The sequence below is a fragment of the Triturus cristatus genome, chromosome 3_1, assembly GCF_964204655.1.
Source record: "Triturus cristatus chromosome 3_1, aTriCri1.1, whole genome shotgun sequence".
Taxonomy (NCBI): domain Eukaryota; kingdom Metazoa; phylum Chordata; class Amphibia; order Caudata; family Salamandridae; genus Triturus; species Triturus cristatus.
In genome coordinates, this window is record NC_140583.1 from 493,675,156 (window position 1) to 493,691,944 (window position 16,789).

Below are 16,789 nucleotides of genomic sequence, written 5' to 3' on the forward strand. Positions count from 1 at the left end.
TAGTAATGTCAGACTCGGGTTATACGTGAGTGGTAATCTGGGGGAGTACAGGAACGAGGCTCCCATGAGGGCCGCCAGGCGTCGCCACGCCTCCACCGTACTAGTGATCGTAGTGGGTGCCACAACCGGCGCCTCCCTATAGCCGTGTATGAGGCCATTGAGGGGGATGGGGTCGGCTAGCCAGGTCTCCACTGCTACCTGTGGCATATACCGCGGGGGGCGCATCCAATAGTAAGCATAATGTGCCTGAGCACATAGATAGTACAATTCAAGGTCCGGAACATCGAACCCTCCCTGAGCATACGGCCTGGTGAGGATAGACCATTTCAGACGTGACTGCTTGCCGCCCCATACCAGTCGTATAAGCTCCGAGCGCAGCGTGGCGAAAAGAACCCTTCCAGGGTGATAGGGAATGTTGAGGAAAAGGTACAGAAATTGCGGGAGTACCTTCATTTTAATGAGCGACACGCGGCCCGCCATTGATAATGGCAGCGCAATCCACCTCGTGACATTGGCCTTGAGCCGTTCCACGGCCGTGCCGTAGTTCGCTCTAATAATCTCGTCTCTGCCGCGGGCTACTTGAATCCCCAGGTACCGGAAATCCTCGTGGCACCACTCTAGAGGGAAGTCCAGTGGGAAGGGAGTCACCGCCGCAGTGAGCGGGAACACCATAGACTTACCCCAGTTAATACCCACTCCTGAGAGCCGGCCAAATCAGATGAACTCCCGCAATATGGGGTTAATATTGCCTTGCGGGTCCCTGATATATAATGTTATATCATCCGCATAGAGCGAGATCAATATTTGCCGCAGGCTGCAGCGGAACGCCTTGTCACTGTGCACCTGTCGGAGCCTGGCAGCCAACGGTTCCACAGCAAGTGCAAATAACAGGGGTGACAGCGGGCATCCCTGTCGGGTACCCCTCGAGATCGGTAGCTGTGGGGACAGGTGCCCATTGACAAGCACTCGGGCCGTCGGTTGATTATACAGCAAATGCAGCCAGGATAGATACAGTTGAGGGAAACCCATCCGTCGAAGGACACCGAATAAGTAGTCCCACTCTACTGAGTCAAATGCCTTTGTAGCATCGAGGAACACGGCGGCAAGCGGGAATTCCTGATCCACCATCTGCACCAGGGAAAAAAGCGTCCGGAGGTTATGGGAGGTTGACCTCCCAGGCACGAACCCCGCTTGGTCCGGCAGGACAAGCTTGTCCATCAATAACGCAAGGCGATTCGCCAGCACCGTAGCTAGTATTTTGGCATCACAATTAATTAGCGAGAGCGGTCTATAAGAGTCGCAGGAGTCTGGGGTCTTTCTGGGCTTTAGTAACGAGGTGACCACTGCCTCCCTCATTGACGGTGGCAGCACACCTACCTCCAGGGATTCCGTATACACCTCCCGAAGGACTGGTGCCATCACATCAATGTAACTCTTATAAAACTCTGCCGGTAGCCCATCGGAACCCGGTGCCTTCCCATTTTGTAACTGCATGATCGCCTCCCGCACCTCATCGAGCTGAACCGGGTGACACAAAAACTCCCGCTGTGCATCCCCCAGCCATCCCAGTGCCACATCTCCCAAGAAGTCGTCCATCGCAAGTGTCCCGACCTTTGAGACGTGTAGAGTGCGCGATAGTGGTCTACAAATGTATCGAGTATGGCGCGTGAATCTCTGTGAACCATGCCATCCGAGCTATGTACTTCTAATATGTGGGCGCCAAAACGAGGAGGGCGCGTCGCTTCCGCGAGAGCTCTCCCCGGACGCTCTCCCTCTCCGTATCTGCGGGCCACCCAATATTTCCCACGGAACTGTAGCTCACGCTGCGCCTCAGCCTCGTATTTAGTGAGCGTTTCCCGGAATGCACTATGCGCTGCACCCGCCTGTCCCCGACACATCTGGCCCTCCAACTCCTTCAGTTCTTGCTCCAGGCGCCTGAGAGTACGCTGTATATCCTTCAGGACTCCACAGCTTTTAGAGAGGCAATAGCCGCGTATCGTCACCTTAAAGGCCTCCCATATCACCTCTACACTGCTGACCGAACCCTTATTCCTCGCGAAGAAATCTCGTATCTCCTCATCGAGCTCCATCTGGAACACGGCATCTAGCAGCGCGGTGGGCTGCAAACGCCAGCGTGGTCTAGGGGCAGCATGCCCCGGCAGAGCAAGCGACAACTTTACCGGACAATGGTCCGAGTATGTTCTAGCCAAGTGCGAGGTTTCTCGGATACCCGAAGCCAGGCCGCGGGACAACAGACAATAATCAATTCTCGCCCAACTGCCCAAGTGAGACGTGAAATGTGAGCCCTCCCTCCCCAAGGGATGTGAATATCGCCAGCAATCAATCAACCCCTCCTCTTCGAGTATGCCAGACAGCGCCTCCCTGGATTTAGTGTAGTGGTGCGGCATAGGGTGAGAGCGGTCCTGAGCCGGTCGGAGGGCAACATTAAAATCTCCCCCCCATATTATGTGCGCAGAACCAATCGTCATTATCTTGCCCCATACATCATGGAAGAAGGCTGGGCTATCAGTATTCGGACCATAACAATTAGCTACCGTGATAGAATCCTCCCCCAACCTACCCCAGGTAATCACATAGCGGCCCTGCGGGTCCGAGATCGTGCCTGCTAGCTCATAGCGCAGTTGTTTCCTAAAAAGGATCGCCACCCCGCGGGCATAGGAGGAGTAGGAGGAAAACAGCCGATGCTCTGCCCATTTGCATGCGAATGTGCTAAACGCCCCTGGGTCTAGATGGGTCTCCCGCAACAGCACCACATGAATCCTCTGTCTATCTAGATATGCCAAAATCTTCCGGCGTTTCCTCGGGTCACCCAAACCCCGCACATTCCACGTCATTATGTTAAGCACTTCATCACCCCCGGAGCCATCGGCGTCACAAAAACACATATCAGTCCTGCATATTGAGCCCCTGCGCACCTCCGCTGTCACTCCACAATTGCTGCCTGCATACTGAACCCCCGTGAACATCCCTCCCACCTCCCACTGAAGCAGCCCCAACTTGCCAGAATCCCAAGTCCCTCCCCCACACGCAAAACAACGAAAACTTCAAAACTGTTAGGTTTACCCATACTTAAGTGAATCAATGGGTGCTTCCCGCTGGGGTGTAACCTCTAGGTGGCGAACCGGGTACCCCCTCCCCTGAAACCCGCAGATGAATAGAGGGGCGAGCCCTATGCGGGTCAGGAGAGGGTGCCCGGCGCAGTTACGAGTGTCATGCCCACTGGCGCGGGCCTTTCCGAGCCCTTCGTATCAGCAGAATAGTCAAGACATGCTTTGTAAGGCCCACCAGCAATCCGCCACTCCCTCCCGGCCACTTTGCTCACTGTCTCTCAGTGAGGGCACCATTGACAGTGATACTTATCAGTCTTGGGAGGCAGGTCTGCCCGAGGCGGGCGGCGAATCAGAGCAGCCCCTGGAACGCTTAAGATGTTTGAGGAAGTCTTCCACCTGCTGTGGGTTAGTGAAGAAACTCTGTTTGCCCTGATGGGTGACCCGGAGGCGCGCCGGGTACAGCAAAGCATAGTCCACCTGTGCCTGACGTAGCTTATTTTTCACCGCCATGAATTTGCGTCTGTCCTCCTGTACTGCGGCCGTGAAGTCTGGATAGATAGAGAAGGCAACCCCCTCATAGTGGAGCTGCTGATTACTCCACGCAACGCAAAGTATTGTGTCTCGGTCTCTGTAATTAAGGAGTCTGGCAATAATGGGGCGAGGCGTACTCCCCGGCGGAGGGCGGGGGCCCAGGGACCGATGAGCCCGCTCCGCGATGAACTGGGAGGAGAGCTGCTCCTTCCCTACGGTGGCAATCAACATCCTCTCCACATAGTCCTCCAAGCGGCCTGTGTTTGTGGTCTCTGGTAGCCCAAGAACGCGGATGTTATTGCGTCGACTCCTCGCTTCCAAGTCTTCGTTCTTGGCTGCAATTAGTTTTAGAAGCTTGTCCATTTGTGCAACCTGTGCTGAGACCCGAGTGGCGGTATCTTCTGTATCCGAAATACGACGTTCCGCCTCGCGGATGCGATCTTCATGTTTGTCCAGCTTTTGCACAATGGCGTCCATCCGGGTAGACATGCAATCCATTTTTTCCCCCATGGTGGCAAAACCCTGTCTGACCCCCGGAGAAGTGATGTCAGCTCCCCCGCACTATCCGCGGGCCCAGCAGCTAGATCCGGCTCGGTCATCCCCACCCTCTCGTCCGGAGGGGCACGGCTCATCTTCTTCGCCTCGAAGGTGAGGCGGGATTGCCGAGCGTCGGCCTTCCCCATCGCCAGGCGCTGCCAGGGGGACAATATAGATCGCCGCGTGAGTAGTCGCCAACTGCGGCCTCAATCACTGCTCTCCACTGCCCCGGACCATCCAAGGCGCAAATCCGCCTCCCCACTCGAATCCAGTCGCGTGCTCTTTGCACCGGTGCACCGTCCCCTCGACCTCGGGGCCAGATGAGGCGCAGGGGGGGCCGCACTCAGGGTCTCCTGGCCCTGCGCGGTCGCAGACACGAAGTGTCGCACAACAGATGATGGGTAGCAATATATTCACAGCTCTCCACTTGCCCTCTGCCCGGTGGTCTCAAAATTGATCACTCCCAGTCCTCCGATAGCGGTTCCTGGAGCGCAGTCTCCCATGCCTAGTGCAGCCGATCCTGTGCCCCAGCGCAATCACCCATGTGGCTAAGGAGAAAGGCACACGGAAAGAGGCCTCAGGGCAGGTCGCGGCACACTCCTCTTTCACGCTGTACTCACACGGGGGTTTCTCTCAGCTCTCGCACCAGGCCCACAGCAAGCGGGGGGGATCAGCGGGAAGTCTCGCCGAGCTCACCCCAAGGCAGGCAGCGTCCTCCGTAGGATCTCGCTCCGATGCGGCAGCCGGCCTCCAAATCCCGCCGTCAGCACCCTCGGGCCTTCCTTCGCCCAACAGCAGCGGCCGCGCTCACCCGACCTCCGGCGATGTTCGCCTATCACAGCGTGGACTGCGGGCACCACTGTCTCACACCTTCCGGCAGCGCCCGCTGGCGTCCTGGGCTCCCCAGGTCGCGCCCACCAGCCGTCCCCGACCGGGAATCACCAGCGCGGCACTCCTTGACCCAACGGCCCGCACGCCTCGTGGGAAGCCGCGGACTCCTGTAGATCAGCAGCCGGACCACACGTCCTCCGCAACCTTGTCACCTCAGCCGCTCTGCGGTTGCCGCTCCTCCCTGGCAACCGGAGCTCTCCCGGCCGCTGAAAGTGGCCGCCGGGTACGTGGACAGTGTCAGGGCATGCAGCCCATCGCTGGTAGGTCGCTAAAATCGCCGTGGGCAGGATAATTATCGGATCGGTGCGCCGGACGGCAGGAGCCTCACATATGTGTGGCCACCTTGCACGGCGCCACCTAGCGCCCTAGAGTTGCCTCTTTTTCCCCCAAAAAAATATTAGTCAGTTCTTCCAGTTATGAGATTCTGGAAAGACACTTAGCAGGCGCCTCAATATCATTCTGTGTGAATTTCTCTTCATTCTTTTTCAAGAATGTAGCCTTAGGGCTAGAGCGGTCGACTGGGGAACCGGGTTTGAGTCTCGGCATTCACGCTCAAACATCCTGTGATTATGGGCAAATCACTTTATCGCCCGCTGCCTAACAAAAAAGAATGTGTCCATCTGTAACTAAACTGGTGCTCATGTAAAGCGCTCTGATACTTGATCTCTTCGGGTCTAGTTTGCACTATATAAAACTAAAAAAAAAAAAAAAACTTGCATCTGTGTCCTCTTTGGTTTAAAGATGCTTTAGGAATAGTTTAGAAATACTAAAACACCGTTGTACTGATGTATTCATGTATGTGAAGTTCTAAATGGAAAAACAGGCTTTGTTATTTCTCCAATTGTTTTGCTGCCCTAGACATTAAAATACAACTAAGGCTGGTAAAATGCTGGAAGGTGGCAACCTACAGATTGACAATTAATGAATAGATATATAGGGATTTTACGGAAAAGCTGATGGGGCGAGGCCAGAGTCAATTAAATGCCATAGAATGCCTTAACGTATAGTCCGCTTGTCACTGAATCCATATGCTTTTGCCCCCCTTTCATAGACAGCCAACTATTATAAAATCTCCATGTTTCTAAATACATTTTAAAATAATTCCCTTTTGTGCTTTTTTCTCAATCCCTATCATGTTCTCATCACTGTTACTTCCTGAAGTAGGTTAAAAGAGCCATTTATTTTATGTAAGCAATTCTTTGAGAGAAAACTAAAATCTTCATGTAAAATGGTGTTTTAAGCAATGTTGCTGGTCCAGCATGTATTAAACAGGCCTCCCCGTCCCCCAGAATACGGCAGAATAGATTTGTACATTTTGAGGCACAGAAATGAACATTTTGCAGCATTATTGTGGCACTTTTATTCTACTCCTTTTGAGCCTTAGATCAATGGAACCGGTTTTAGCAGAGTATTCCACTTTGAAATAGGCATGTTTAAAGTTTCTGCAGCTTTACGGAAGTAGAGCTCCAATCCTAACCTTGTGGGAGGGGCCGTATTTCTCCCTGGGATGTTCTAGTGCCCATGTATGCACCCCTGCCAGTGCACCGCTACCTCCTGAATCCGTGAGGCGTGACGTTCTTCCTAGGGCATCCTAGGGCGCAGGATTGTATTGGGTGTTGAAATTCGTGATAGTGGAATACTTTTTGCACAGTCACGTAGGCATAAGGTAAATCTTATACAAATATTACTTAGCGATGGTCTGACCAGAAATCACAACTCTGCCCTAGTCATCACAAAGGAATGCATAATAATATCCCTGAAAGGAAACTCTCACATATCCAAATATATATTTATTTTCAGTAAAGTATCTGAGAAATGACTCCTTAATGGGAGCCTTGCCACCTCTCATGGTGGTCTAGTGGGTTTTTTACCGGGTCCCATGGGGGAACAGATTACCCTGGTCCTGTTCCTATATGAATGAAATGATGTTATCTAGATTATTGGGGTGGATCTGGAGCCCTGCTCCTTTAGAGAAGCTGCCTCTACAAACTATTTTCCTGTAACTAGAAAACAAGTTGCAAAAAAAAAAAAAAAGAGAGAGAGAGAAAAGGCTTGCTATGCCTGGCTACAGATAGCTTTAGCTGACTGCCAGAGGTCATGTCAACAACACACACGTCGTTCATACATAATTTGCAGAGATGGGCTTTGGATTAGCCCCCTTCAGCCATTGGCTTGTTTTAGCGGGTCCCCCTTCAGTCAATGGCTTGATCAAGTGTTGACACCAGCCAATAGGATTTTGCAAATGGGTTTCTTTTTTTCATACACATTTAACTTATGTCAATAAGCTCAAAGTAGTCCAATGATACATACACATGAATCTATGATACAGTATTGTAGCTCCTCAGCAAGGTGGGGCATTTCAGGGGCGAGTGTGGAGGGCAGCTGCATCACGTCTATCTCCGCTACTCTAAAGCTCACACTACAAGGATATATGCCAGCTATCTCGGAGTGGAATTTTGCCACGAGAGTAATGAAGTTTTGCAGTGATGGTAATAAAAACCTCAATATAAGATGGCCTCAATTTTCCATAGTGTTCCAGAGAACCCCTGACCAATTCAGAGCACCAAGTTCTCCGTACACGTACAGCTTCGCGGGCACATGCAACAACTCGCGCTATTTGCCCTGCACTGTACCATCTCTCAGGCACATGTGCATTCTCACGTTGCACATACTGCTCCATGCCGGCCTAGGGTCTAGTTTTGCACACAGCAGTGGAACTTTGCTAGGGTGGGCAGGAGGCACCACTGTAGTGACACAGGTAAATTGGACCTTTTCACTGTACTGATTATTAAAAAGACAATATACTGCCACCACCGTGCTCATGATACTTAACTCCAGGTGCAACAGCCGTACACCTCCGAAGGGTAACACTTTGGGCACCTCTTCTGTTCTAAGAAGACCAGAGTCCATGAGACAGACCTAGGTCTCCATGCAGAGCCGAGTGGGCAGCCATATTTATATGGGTTACTCTGCAAAAATCAATGCCAGTTCCCAACTTGATTGCTTTTATCTTTGAATCTGAGCTGCTTTTCCTCATTGCTTAGCCATATCTGGTAAGTCGCCTTTTTTGTGCCTATATTTAGCAATTTTTCCCTTTTAGTAATATCAAAATGTGAACAATGCCCACAGTCACGGTGACAGAGCCACATGCATCCTATTGCATTTGTGTGATGGTTAGGGTGGTGGCAGTCCGGTCATGGGTCTTCAGTGTGGACACCTAACATATATGGATCAGCTGTGTGGGTCATTGGTAGGACTAAATAATGTATTCTGCCTTGAACTGGGTCAGGACTCAAAACATATAACCCAGAACCATCGAATTTGGATTCTGAAAGGAACTAGCTAAGGCTGAAACCTCCAAATTTTGACTTCTTTGAAAGCATGATTGATTTCTTGCAGAACTGTGTCTGCAGTGAACCAAGGTCTGAAGGAGTGTCCACTCCTCTTATAGCCTTGGTATGACTGAGGCAGGCTCCCTTGGATATTTGGCACCGATCAACTAGGCCTCAATCTTACCATCCTATCAGAGGTAGTGACCTATTGTGAAGTCTACAGAATTCTCAGTAAGTCATTTAACATCTCCAAATTTTGCGAGCGGTGTTTGTGTAAAAAAAACATGGCCTTTTTTTACAAAACTGCAGATTTCGCGATTTTTTTGCAAATCACAAAATCCTGATGTGTCCGATTAAACTGTACCATTCACCAGTTTCCCTTATACATTTCTTTGAGGGAACCTTTCTCCCTATGGCTATAAATTATGTTGTATTTCGGTCAATGTTACTTCCCCCTAGCTATCTAAAATGGTACATTTTTAGGCTTCTCTAATTCTATTGAAGGTCAGAAAATGGTCGGTTTGATGATTAACTTTGTGAACTTTGAGTTGATGATTGAGGAAGGCAAGATACTAGTTATGGTGTGAAAAGTGAGCCGTCATCCCACACAGGGTCATTAAAAGACTGTGTCAAAGGAGGGTACAGCAGCTGTGACACAGGTAATTAGATGAGACCTACCAGGGGCCATATTATGCATAGTGATTGTTTGCGCCCGGCGCACCTTTTAAAAGGTGCACCGTGCACAAACAATCAGAGTGGGACCTATTATAATCTATGCGTCAGCCGCGAACTCACACTGCCCTCAGGGCATACATATGAAAACACAGAGCAGCTGCTCCGTGTTTTCACAGTGCAGGCGGCATCCGCCTGGACTTTCAAAGGGGTTTAGAGATCCCCTTGCATGCGGGTGCAGTCAGTGACTGCACCCACCTGCAAGGTGATGTCTGGGAGGGGTCTATGGAGCCACCTTTACCCCCTGCAGAGGGCTGCTGTCATAAGGCGCACTGACAGTGCGTCATCATTTAAATGGCACACTGTCAGTGCGCCTCCTAAGGGCTGCTTTGACTCCGCGCCCACTTCTCTAATATGGCGCGGGCACAGAATCAAAGGGATACCTTCATTTGCATAGGGCACGCCCCTAAGCAAATGAGGGAACACCCTCTGAAGGTACCGCTGGCGATTTAAGTGCGCCAGTGCCATCGGTATTATAGAAGGGGAAGCACAAGCGTCTGCACTGCCTTCTATAATTCCAAAGAGCCCCGGGGCGGACCAAGCGGGTGCAAACGCCTGTTGCGCCCCGAGGGAACTTATTGTAATACGGCCCCTGGTCTGAAACAAACACATTTACTCAAATAGTAAAAGTGGCACTGACATTTTCAGTGAGGCTAAAGAGAACAGAGAGTGAATATATTTAGGAAAGTGAACTCTGCCTGGGCTAATATGGTGGCCTTCAAGAGATGTGACAATGAAGGATGTGGCAATGGGAACACTTTTTGAGGCTCTGAATTTGAAGTTGTGTGTGTCGCCCTTTAATGCGGAACTATGTAGAATGTGGCATTGATGGGAAAGTGTTGTTTTTTAGCAGTTATCTCTTAAATGCACGGGCGGCTCCTCCGCTAAGGCAGAGGAGCGTCGCCCACTGCTCTCTTGGCAGTGAAAATGGGAAAAATAAAATGATAAAGTTATTATTATTTTATTTTTTGTTTCTGCAGAGCTGGGTTAGGGAGAGACAGGGCTGGTGGTTCAGTGAGCCTTACAGCCTGGGTAGGGGAACATGCACAGGCTCCCTGTCCCAGCCCCCGTTCCCTGCCAGCCGTCAGTGCATAAATGAGGAATGCTCAATTTTAATGTTGTTTGTCTTGACCATCTGAGCTCTCTCTGTCTGGTTCAGTATGGGCAGGGGGTTTTGAAAGAGGTGGATAGGAGATAGGTAATCCCTTTTTATTTTCATTGTGAAGTGAATGGCGGCAACTATTAAACCCCATTTAATATGTTGAGGAGGGATGCTGCGGAGTGTTGTTCTAGTGTTACTCACTGTTGTTACAGAAGTAGAAGTCTTGTTATTCTATGGTTTACTGTTCCTTTTAATAAACTATACTTGAAGAAAGAATACTCCCTGAGTCGGTTATGTTCCTAAAATCCACAAATGAAAACTCCCAACCCTGTGTAAATATTTCTTTAAATACTCTCAACTTTTGCCCAGCTAATGTCCATCTAATACTGACCAGCAGGGTATCCTATCACATTCCTACTGTAGAAATAGATAACACATGCCAACTGTCATTAAAAGGTAAGTAAGAGTCAAAGACAATAAAAATTGATATTGTGCATGCGTAAAGGTCATCTCCACTTTTAGCTTCTTAGATATGTCCATATTAGACAGTTGTTGTCAGTGTCTAAATAGCAAATCTCCCACAACACCAGCTTATGTACCACAGAGATAGGCTTAGGTGGTACCTTCCAAGCAGGACTCCTCGTTCCAGCTCTGCACGAGAGTTGACTGTTCGCTTCCACAGGTTGACAACCTGGGAAGGCAGGAGCTTGATACGCCCCATGACGGTAAACTGGAACCTTTTACCCCAAGAATTGAAAAGTGCTACCTCCTTGCTTAAGTTCAGGAAGGATTTAAAGACCTGGCTTTTCACTCTGGATCTTAACTAGCTATCTTAAAAGTCTTTGAATTTCCTTTGCTCCTTTCCGGTCATAGGTTGCGCCAAGATGCCTCCGGGCAATCGTTTGCGCTTTATAAAAACAAAATCAAATCATAACAAATCCCTGGGCCCCAACGCAGACCCAGAAATGGGGGAAGTGCTACCACACTCCCCTGTGTGGTCCGCCTTCCCCGCACCGTGTCTGGGGGAGCCGGAAGGACAGCATGAAACTATGAGCAGGCCCGCAGAAGCGGGCAGGCCAGAATCACTCTGCGGGCTCCTGCGGCAGCACAAGAGAGTGCTGGCCGCTCGAGGAGCCAGAGAGGACAGTCAGGGAAGGACTCCCTGGGCTGTCCTCCAACGAGGAATATGAATCACAAAAAGGTTGCTGTAGCTTAGGGAGGAGCTATAGGAGCAGTGCAGCCTCCCCCCCCCCCCCCCCACCCAAAATAATTCCCGACTTCCCACCCTAAGTTGGAGGGGACACCAGGGCCGGACTGGGAAACAAAACCGGCCCTGGCAAAGTGCTCGGCCGGCCCCCCGGGGCTTGGTGGTGCCGCCGAGCTCTTTGCCAGGGCCGGTTGTAAAGATGAATCATCAACACCGGTTTTCGGCTGATTTTGTTACAGGGCCGATTTTGCAGCTATGCTGCAAAAACGGTCCTGTAACAAAACCGGCCCCCACCCGTGCGGCGCACCGGGGGATTGCCCGGTGCCCGCTACGGCCAGTCCGGGCCTGGGGGACACTGAAAGAATAACCTGCCAGGATTTTCTTTGTATTTTAAAAGATTCCCCACACTGGAGCTTTTGCTCTACAGCTGGGAGTGCTGCACCCTCCAGGTGCAAAGATTATGGCTGCAGTTCTTGTGACCTGAAATGGTTCGATGTGAGTTTTCATGGTGGAAGACACCCTCTAGGGGTGAAAGGTGCTAATTGCACGTTAGTGTTTCGGGACAATGTTAAAAATGCGGTATTTTATGCTAAAGGATCATAAAATGTGTGTATGCTGCAAACACCTTCTAGGGGTGTAACTATATAACTACAAAGTGATGTAATTATGAAGGTGATTCCCTTTAGGGGCTATGGTTAAATTGTGTTAATGACTTCACACCCTAGCCATGCATAGACATTTTCCCTTGTGAAAGCTTTATGTAAATAATGAGACTTGCAGCAATTTGTGATCAAAGGTTCCAGGCTTTATTGCCAGTAGTAAGCGCCCTTAGTCATGGTTATATGTGACTATTGCATTTATTCCTATGGTGAAATGCTTGTTAAGATAAGGAGGTTTACAGCCGCTCGCTTTGGTGCCAATATTAAGTGCTCTTACTCCAAGTTATGTTCAATCCTTGCAGTTAGGAACAAGATAATGTTTAAATATGTGAGTTTGGGAGGGGTATGAATGATAACACAATGTCATCAAGAAAAATTTCCATCATTTTGTGTACATTTGTAAATTGATGCATAGTTTTGAGTAGTGTTTGTGTAATAAATGTACTTTTCCCTTTTCAAAAGATACAGCACAGACTGAACAATCATTTGAGCGTTAATGTTGGGTATCTGAGTTGTGAATACTAGCCCACACCACCTCCCTTGAGTAGGCCTTAGACTGCTTTGCTTCACTACCCTAAGAGAGGCAAGAGCTACAATGGGGTGCTTGGTTCCATGTGGAAGGCAAATGTAGACCTATTACTTGTGCCAGAAACACAACTAATGCCTCATTTTCTAACAGTATCCAAGCAACAGGACACTTAGAAATGCTATGTAAGATTTCTTAAGTTGAATTTGTAGTCATATTCAGCAAATCCCAATATTATGCGAACTACACTGGTTAAATGTGTATTTAACTCATCGTCCGTGAGGTAGATATCATCTACGTAGGACAATGCGTCTGTGTTAATATCATGTGCAATTGACATTATGCATGCAGCAAACCGTCAGGACCAAGGTTGTGTTGTATTTTTTATGGACTATATTATTGATAAGTGACATACTACGTGTATTTTGTTTCACAAAAATATGCATGTATGATTGTTTAAATGTCTATAATCTAAGACTATACAGTTTGAGTGGTTTGCCTTTACTAAAAAGGGGGTATTCATTTGGGAAATACTGGGCTCAATGACGCCCTCGTACTCTAATTGGGAGAGTGCTTTAGCATCTAATTTTATTGAATATTGTGGTTGCACTTACGGGCTGGATGGTATGGGTTTTATATGATGAGGAGAGTCCTTATCCCAGTTGACATTATTGTGGTATAATGCTGGGTCTTGTGAAAGAGCCCATTTAGACATGTAGGCTTGTTTTGACTTAATCAGGAACAAGCCCAGAAAATTATGGTATTTCTAAATCCTCACCTTGTGGTGATGTCTATACAATCTACGGGGGCCAATCGACCTCCGCCAAGTGAATGTTCTATGATAATGTTAAATTTTCCCAGAAATTTACTCGGATGGTGCGCGGTATGTCAGCCTCAAACTGTATATCCAAATCTTGTAATCTACCTGGAGGGCCTAGGCGCCGGTCTGCGCTGTATGCCACCCTCATTTTGTATATTCAAATCATGTAATCTATCTGGAGGGCCAATGCGCCCGTCTTGGGTTTCAACTGTAGTATTCTTATCAGTTGCTTTCGCCACCAGAAACTCATGGAGATTCTGGCGCACTATAGTGATCTCTGCCGCACTGTCAAGGAGAGGCATCACCCACCTACTGTTCAGCAGCAGAGCTCTCAGTGTTAGTGGCCTATCTTGCAGTTAGTCGTAATATTTTTCTGAAATTGGGGTTTAAACTGAGGAATTTTCTTTTCCTTCTTTATCTTCACGTCAGACAAGCGTTGTGAATCCTTTTTCGGTTTCACGTACTCCTCCCGTCTGCGCTCACAACTCCCTCCTCTCGTACTGATTATCTGGTGAGTCCTGAAAGGTAGTATACGTTTCAGAATGCTCGTACCTATCAGGTGGTTCAACAGCGTGCGATCACACAAATTCTAGCGTCTCTCATAGGGCTCCTGTTGAGGAGAACCACCTTGAGAGCTAGTTTTATTCCTTAGGTTTGGGTTTGTCCCATTGTTTTTTTTTTTTAGCAAACTTCAGGTTCTGCTTGGCAGTGTCCTTGCCGAAACCAGGTTTTCCAAGATGTGGTTTATTTGGTCTGCCCCTTAAATTATTGCAACCTATGGGGGTATACACCTCTGCAATATTTATAGGTAGCTCACGTTCCTCATCGACTTGTGTGACCAGTGCTAGCCGTTGGCCTATAGCCAAAGATGCTGCTTCGCCTTTAATGTTGGCTATAATCTTTGTGGAGGCAAAAGAAAAGTTTCCCCTTAATTTCATCCCCAAGTCTAGGGCAGAAGCTGCCACATGTTCATTTTGTATCTGTTGTAACACCTTTGGCAAGACTGCCATTGATGGAGTACCATGTGTAAGGGTATAGACTGAAGCAAAGACTGTGCCCCAAGTGGTGCAGTCACCTATTCCGGGGACCATCCCAATGGATAAGTACATAGTTACTATCAAAAATGGAATTTCATCACGTTTAACGGGAATGTTTCCCATTATTGCATCAATAATGACCAGGCTAATTTGTGGTACAGCAGACAACTGTGGTTGTCCTACAAGAGATGCCCATGCTGGGACTGCCATCAAGGTGCTTGAAACATATTGAGTTAAGCATCTATATAGTCTCACTACACCACTGTATAACAGCATTAACTCATTAGTATTGAGATTTTGTACATTACGGTAGGGTGTATAGCCAGCTTACGCTGGCCACGTGGCCCATTCATTGCTAATGGGTTTCGTGCAGACATGGCCAGCACATGTGCTAGGGCACCTCGGAACCAATTTTGATGTTCCCATTCAGATAGTGGTATTTCTAACTTCTAATATGCTCTGTATTGAGCCGGGGGTGCAATGTTAGTTGACCCAAGAATAAAAGTCTTCCAATCTATAGGCATTGTGGGCTTCAACCATGAAGGTTACATCAACACCAATATTGCCAAGTCCATGTAAAGCGAGATGTGATTGGACTGCGCAATTATCAGCTGTAGGTAATATGGATATCCTTTTAAAGGTTCAAGCTTAAACAACAAACAGACAAAATGTAGGTATTTCCTAAAACTACTGTGGAGGATGAATCCCTAACACACAGACATCTACGATAGAGCTGAATAGGGTACTAAGGGCACACACAAGTACTACTCAGGAGACCTGTGAATAAGTACCTGACTAAAGTTGGTAGCGCCATGTTGCACAGATTCTGCTTCAAAGGCAGAACTGTGCATTAGGGCAACAGGGCATCAGAATGTAGGGACTGAGTCACTCTATAACATTAGAGCCTATCAGCCCAATACTGGCTAGCTCACAGTGCCTAACCGAACTTCTAACCTTGCCAGAGTAACAGGTGATTTTGTCAACTTCGAAAATGACCCTCTAGTCCCAAAGGGAACCGTGGAAACAGACCCTCCCCTATCATTCCTCTCTTATCTTATTCACTCATGCATGCCCATAGTAATCATTAAAAAGACACAAAGGAGGTTTACAATACATTTCTTGAAACTATTGTGCTGAGATTATTAGGCCGATGCAACAAAGCAAATTAATTAGCATTAATAACAAACTGGATAGAACAAGCATCCCAATCATGGCAAATTATATATACCCTTACTATGTAAGCACAGGGATATATTTGCCATCTCTGGGATTGACCTAGGACCTCATACCTGGTATGTACTGTTAAGTGGTCCGCATAATGAGTGTAAACTTAGTTTTCGCAGGGCTGCATGTCAGGCATGCTGTCGTTCCAGAATAGTTGTCTCTTCCAGAATTCTCCTCTTCTGCCCCCCCCCCCCCCCTTCCCCCAAGAGGACAGGACACAGTTTATATGATAAAACTATTGTGCTGGAGATGCAGCTGTGCGACCGTTAAGAACTGTTGCTGAGCAAGCAAAGAAAACAGTACACTATGTTATGTATTCCCAGCCCCCTTGTACAAAATGTGTAGACAAAATCCCAAGAACAGTCCCTGAATAACAAACAACATGTAAAGTGGATTCTCCAAATACTATTGCAAAAACAAATGTGTTATATGTGGCTATGCAGGGGAACAGAGGTAGCCTAAAATGTCTAAAACGCAAAACTAAGAGAGAACCAAAGTGGGCCCAGAAGGGAAATCACTAAAAAAGCAATGCCTCCCTAGAGGTGGTTCTGCAAGACAAAAAGTCAATGCTGACCAAACAAGCAAAATGCCCATCACAATGGATCGGACTATCAAGGAAGTACTGTTTAGTAAACGTGTGCTGTGAAGCCATGTAGCAGCCTGATAGATGTCCAGGACAGGGACTCAGAAAGCGAACGCAGTGGTTGCAGCTCTGGCTCTGGTGGAATGAGCCAGCAAGCCCTCAGGAGAATGCTTCTCTTCTCAGCCAGTGCGTAGTCAACCTTAATGCAGAGTACAATCCATCTGGAGATGGTCCACTTCTGCACGGCTTTCACTTTTTTGTACCAGTGAACAGCACAAAGAGCTGACCATCTACCCGAAGTTCTTTGTTGTGCTCGAGATAGAAGGACAAACGCCTTTTCAGGTCCAGATAGTACAGTCTCTCCTAATCTTTGGAGGGGCATGGTGGAGTGAAACGTTAGCAGTGTGATGCTTTGGCTGACATGTCACCACCTTTGGTAAGAAAGAGGCACAGGTGTGAAAAAACATTTTATACGGAATGAAGCTGGAACACATCATTTAGGTCAAAACCAAATTTAGGTCCCATTGGGGCATAACA